Consider the following 6,906-nt stretch of genomic DNA (forward strand, 5'->3'; position numbering starts at 1 on the left):
CAGTACGCGGGCCTGTCACTGTTGTGGCCTCTCCCGTTGTGGAGCACAGGCTCCGGACGCGCAGGCTCAGCGGCCATGGCTCACGGGCCCAGCCGCTCTGCGGCATGTGGGGATCTTCCCGGACGGGGGCACGAACCCGTGTCCCCTGCATCGTCAGGCGGACTCTCAAACACTGCGCCACCAGGGAAGCCCCTGCGATGGGGTTTTACTCAGACTCCTTCACTCAGTGATATTCATGGAGTGAAACCATAAAGTAGTTTTGACATAAGAAAATTGGATTTACAAGCCTGAGATTAACATATCTTTCCAAGCTTATAGGCTAAAGCAAGTTATAAGTATTCCTTTTAAAGGAGACCTTCCAGGAGATGGAAAACATTGGCAATCTCTTTGGCCCAAGGGCCCTGTTGGCATGTGTAGTCCTGTGAATGACAGAGAGAGGCCTGAAGCAAAGCAATGAGGTGAAAAGAGCGGAGTGGAGGGAGAGGTGGTGAGAGGCAGAGGGTGGAGAGGAGAAAAAGCGTTGCACCTGGGAGGACCTCATTAAAAAGGGCAGTGGTCACTTAATCCCTGTATGGGGGCAATGGGAGGACATGGGGAAAGGGACAATTGCTGACCAGACCTTGGCCTCTGCCCGCTCCTGTTTACTATCTCAGTGGTCAGTCAGGGCCCTTCCTCCCAGAGTAGATGACCTAGGTTGACTGGGGACCATCCCCTGAAATTTAACAAGATTGTGGCAGAAAACTCTCCCCACCTTATTTCTTCCTTATCTCAGCAAATAGAGGCCTTTCCACTCCAGCAAAGCTGATTTTATTGCTTACTTCCTCCAAATTGGTAATAGTCCAGCTTGTAAATCCATCCATACATCCTACGAACCCACTGACTAATTAGTGGTTGTCTTCTAAATGAGGAATGCCTTCCTATGGATTTTCTGTGCAAATACAATACTGTAGGTGCTTCAACATCAATAACTGTACAAACAATATAGTAATTTGAATGGTTGTGGTTAAAATGAAACTTCTCTAGAATCCAATTTATAAATCTAGGAAAAGGCTGTTATTTGTGACTAGGAACTATGTGTTCACTGTCAAAAGTTCCAAAAGATTTTCAAGATTGCATAGCAAATGAGACACAGAACTGGGATTTGAATCGCAGTCTGTTCTCACTGTGTCTTAGAAAAATTGTTGATATCAGGACTACTTTGGAAGGCTTCTCTTACTTCAGTGCTGTCATATTTCTTCTCAAGAGTAAAAGAAAAAGGAGCCATGCATTAGTCCAAGTTCTCTCATTTTCCAAGTAGCAAAAAAGCCATTTATTGGCTTATGTACTTAGAAGTTTGGGAAGGAGATCAGGCATGGCTGGATACAGAGGCTCAATTTCTTCCTCTCTTGTTCTTGCTTTGCGTTCCTTTGTGTTGGTTTCTTCCTCAGGTACACCACTTCACATGCTGACAAAGTGGGGCAGGGTCAGGCTTGCCTCTGGTCTTTAGAGCCCACAGTCCCTCTTTTCTAACTGTTAAAATGGCAAATATCTGGGGAAAAAGATGTGATGATCCAAGCTGAGTTTGTGACTTGTTGAACCAATCTTGGGGGAGAGGATTGGGTCAGCTCTGTGGGAGCCACTTGGACTGAGAATGGGGGTGGTCGTGGTGATTCTCCAATGAGATGCTGGGGTTAAAAACCTCCTTTTACTACAAGAATAAGAAGGTGGACACATCCTATCTTCTCTATTGTCAACATTAGTCTACCTGCTCACTCACTCAGTCTCTGGCCGGCTGCTGGGGTCCTCAGGTGGGTAAATTGGGTTCCCCCGTTGGAGGAGCTTAGACCCACCCTCAGGGAGCCTGCGTTCTCAGGAATGGTCCTTTTGCACCGTCGCAAAGCATACTCCTGACTAGGAAGGGGGACTGCAGCTCCTCCAGGATGCCCGCTGACACCAGGGATTCCTGCCAGGACTTGCCAACAAGAGCCCTTTCGGCTTCCCAGGGTCTCTCAGTAGGCTCCGTGAGAGAGCCGGTGAAGTCCTGGCCCGCGGAGAGGGAGCGGGGAAGGCGAGAGCGCGCCTGGCTGGGTCCTGGAGCCGGGCTGTGGGCGCCGCCTGCTGGAGAACTGGAGCGCCTGCGGATCTTCTTTTACAAATGGGGCCCAGTAAACGCTAGGTTTGAAGTAACGCCAAGCTACGCGTGTTTACCACCTGCAGCCGATTAACTGGCAGCCAGGTGAGCGCTGAGTAAAGGAGCCAGAACTCCGCGTCACCGGGAGCCTCTGCCCGTCTCTCCAAGCCGCCTTCCCCACCACCTCACACGGCACAGGGACCACAGGGACGGCGCCGCCTTCCCTTTCCTTACCAGCCCCTGCGAGGTGAGTCGGCTCGGCCATAATCACAATCATAATCAAAATAATATTAATTGGTATAATTTTGACTACTTTGAGGCAGACACTTGGCTAGGGGCTTTGCATCCAGTTTCATACTTCATCTTCGTGATCACCATACGGGAGGGCATTTTACTTGTGTTTTATAAAGGACTGAGACTTAAATTAGAGAAGTAACTCGCCCAGCGCACGTGGCTAGGAAGAGACAAGATCAGGCCAGAGCCACAAGAGGGCGCATCTCCTTTTTCAATAGTGTCCTATGAGTCTTGCTTTTCCTTGGGGAAAACCCACAATGTATTTTGACAAATGTTAAGAACCCACATAAACACAGTATGTATGTATTTATGTATGTGTTTATTTATTGGAGGAAATGGACAGCATTGGGAATTGGGCTGTAGGTAGCATGAACACGTTTCTGGAACTGGAAATGAGACTACATCTGGTGTGACAGGAGGCAGAATTTTTGAATTTAGGCGTCTTCTACAATCTGGGATGTTGGTCATCGATACCATATGGGAGGAAACTGTAAAGCCACGAGAGGCCTTGGTGAGTTATGGCTGGCAGTCCACACCGTGTGCATATGCATGCAAGCTGCACACTTACCTAGAGTGTCCTCTCAGGCTGGTGCTGGGTTCTCCCTTAGCCCTGACAACACTTAGAATTAAAGTCTGGAGTAGCTGCTTTCCTCTGTCTGAGATAACCTAAAGGCACCAGTCTTCCTCTTTTTCGATTTCCCTCTCCCAATTTTCCCTTGCTCCCAACTCTTGGTCTGATTGAGGGGTGTCTAAATTACGTGTTCGTTACAGAGGAGAATATTGCTATTGGCCATTTCTGATTGCCTCGTTTCAACAGGCCATTTCTGATTGTAAGCAACCACTCTAGTTTCTAATTATCAATCGATTTAAAGTGATAGTTTTTAAACCTTCATTCAGGTAGTACGTATCCACTGATTCCCCTCCCCGCCCACCAGACTTTAGGCTTCTGGAGGGCAAAGATCTATCTACTTTATGCAATGAAGCCTTACTATGTACTGTGTTGAGTCTTGATGCTGGGCAACTGCATATCTGTGGTTCCCAAACCTGGTGGTACAGTACAATCAACTTTTTTTTTTTTTTCTTCTTTTTAAGCCTTTGCCTGGGGATTCTGTCTAGATCACTTTGGGCGGACGCCTGGCAATCTGTGTTACATGAACAGGTGGTGCGCATCCCTGTGGCATCTACCTCTGCCGCACCAATATCTCCCCCGGCTCTTATTATGGCTTCATGGGGTGGGGTGGGGTGGAGGTTCCCTGTGATGCTGGGAGAAGAGCTTGGGTCTGCTGGCAGGGGTTAAAATGGACTCTGCTGTCACACTGCTGCCCCACTCAAGGGTGGCCTTAAGGGCTGTGACGAGGGAGATAATCCCAATAGGCAGAGCTGTGAGTGGTACCCTTGTTTGTCCATTTCGCATGGAAGGAGAGGTGGCCTGAGGTAGTTTCCACGGACTCCTGGGCAGTGGTAAATAATTTGGTTAGGTGTCTGGAAGGATTAGGAGTGGAAGATCCAAGGCCAGGAGTCTGGGGAAGAAGCATGTGATTGAACTATGGGAGTGGGTGGGTCTTTATGTTGGCCATCAATACCCAGCAGAGGGGTAGTCAAGATGACTCATCTGATGGATGTCTGTCAGCCTGTGCTCTTGGCCGTCCCGGTGCTCACACAATGGGCGCATGGATGGAGGAGCTACAGTAGCAGGGATAGAGGCTCTGCATGGGCTTCCTCTGCCCAAAGCTGGTCCAGTTATTGTCACTTCTGAATACCTGATGTGTTAACGGCAGAGATAAAAGATGAACTCTTGATATGGTACCATTTCTCAAGAAGTCCAGCCATACATTTGTCACCAAGTTGATGCCCTCAGGCCTTTATCACCCTATATGGGACAGTGATTCATCCTTTTTGGAACTGATCCCACCAGATATTCATTGGCCTTTCCTGAGTCTCCGCTAATATCATCCCAGTGTTCACAGAGTGCTTGTTTACTGTCATGGGAGCCTACCTAACAGCTTTTCAGACCAGAAACCTCATTTTACAGTGAAGGAGGTGTGGTAATGGGCATATGAGCATAGAATCCTCTAGGCTTATCATATCCCACATCACCTGGGAGTGAAATAGAAGGTTGGGGCCTTTTACCCCTCAGCTGGCATCAGCTGGCCATAGACATCCTTGAGCTAGGGCCTTCCAGGGCACGCAGGGACTCTGGGTGCTGGTGTTTCCATAGAGGAGGCCAGAGGCCAGATGAGTAGGAGTGCAGGTCTGGGAGGGTGTGATCAGGGGGACACTGGATGTCTAGGAGCAGGGGTAATGAGGGAGCATAATGGGGACAGAAGAGGGTGGCAAACAACCAAACAAAATCCAGAGACTGGTCTCTGGATCCCCTTTCTGGTGATTCTGACCAGTGAATCTGAGGGAGGACTTAGGAATCTATACTTTTAAAAGGCTCTTGAGTAAGTTGGGTGCTCTTCCAGGTTTGGGAACCATATGGGGGTGGAAAAAGGATGGAACGTGGAACAGAAAGAGGCAGGTGTGTGTCCTGGCTTCACCACTTGCCCAAGGTGACCGCCCTTCATGGAGAGTCACTGGCTTACTGGTTTATACTCTTCTCATTTATAAAATTGGGCTTATGATATCAAATGGGATAATAGTGTGTGAACCATTATTACACGAGGTAATATACTTAAGGCATTAAGTGGTGTCTTAAGGTAAAGTGGTGTCTGATAAGCACAAGAGCGCTATTAAAGCATTAGCCATGTTAATGTGAATTAATGTTATTGTTAAAAAGTTTGGGGCACAGAAAAGGGTCTGTCTGATGAGGGCCAAAGACATACCTGAATTCTTCCTGCTTGTTAGCTCTTCCAGAACCCAGCCCTGAGGGCCAGAACTACCATGTCTTTCCTCCAATTTTTCGGGGAAATCATTTCAAACTTACAAAAAGGTTGCAAACATAAAATAGTGCAAGTAGCACCTATATACCCTTTACTGAGATTCACCCTTTGGAACATTTTACTCCGGTTTACTGTATCATTCATGATCTTTATCCTTCTTTCTCACTCTCTAAATATATGGAATCTTTGTACGTACATATTTATATACATATACATACATTTATATACATGCATACATATACATATATTTATACATACTATATATATGTGTGTATATTCATTTCTTTTCTGAATAATTTAAGGGTAAGTTACATGCATCATGGCCTTTAACTCTAAATACTATATTACACTAAATACTGAACTACAATATTAGGTGTACTGCAATAGGGACGGTTTCTTATGTAACCACAGTACAATTATCAACCTCACAAATTTACAGTGATACAGTATTTTAAGTAAACCATCACTGAAAATATTATTTATTTAGTCCCAATTTGAAGCCTCTGAACTGCCATTTCTTCATAATAGAAAATGTAATAATAATATTAAAAAATGGCAACAATAAAGATAATTGCCCCCCCCCAGTACTATGAGGATAAAATGAGATAATGTTCTCCAAAGTGCTTTGTAATCCAAAAGGAGCTATCATTATACTGCATGTTGCTAAATACCAGTTATTATCACTGCCGTTTTCATGGGGGCTTTCCCCTTGTATGTTAAAGAGAGTTTATGTGATGTCAGTCTTCATTTCAGACAGTGTGTAGACACAGCCTTAACATTTCCTCCTAATTTCTTGGGGGATACAACTAACTTGAAGTGACGATCTACCATGTTCCAGGTGCTTTACATATATCGCCTTATTGTAACTAAAAACAAAACCTTCTTATATAGAATCATGATTTTTCCTCTTTTTTCCCCCTGAACTACTTAATAAGAGCAAGCTGTAGATATGATGCCGCAACACCTCTAAATACTACAGTGGATCTTCCCCCTCCAAACAGCACTTTCCTAAATAACCACCATACAATCCTCCAAATTAAAAAAAAAAAAAAATCAACATTGATACATTTACACCCAAGTTTTTCCAACTATCCCAACAATGCCATTTTTGCTGTTCTGGTCTGGGATCCAGTCCAGAATCAGATTGCATTTACTTATCATGTCTCTTAGTCTCCTTCAGTCTGGAATAATTCCTCAGTATTTCGCTGTCTTGCATGACCTAGAAAGATTTACAGAGCACTGACCTTTCATTTTGGAGGCTGGCCTTCAACCTGGGTCTGTCTGATGTGTTCTCATGGCCACTGAGGCCATGCATTCTTGGCAGTAATTCCACAGACATGATGCTATGCTCCACTTGGTGCATCACGTTAGCAGGTACCTGATGAGATCTCTTTCCACCACTGGTGATATTCACCTTGACCGCCTTTCAAATGTCTTCTGTCAGATTTCTCCACCATAAAGCCACCATTTCCCCCCATTGTGATTAGTATTTTTGTGGGGAGGTATTTTGAAATTACACCAATATCCTATTTCTCATCAAACCTTTACTCACAGTCTTTGCAATTACTGATGACACCTTCCATAATGGTTGCCAAGTGGTGATTTTCTATTTTCATCATT

The sequence above is a fragment of the Lipotes vexillifer genome, unplaced genomic scaffold (assembly GCF_000442215.2).
Source record: "Lipotes vexillifer unplaced genomic scaffold, Lipotes_vexillifer_v1.1 scaffold1010, whole genome shotgun sequence".
Classification (NCBI taxonomy): Eukaryota; Metazoa; Chordata; class Mammalia; order Artiodactyla; family Lipotidae; genus Lipotes; species Lipotes vexillifer.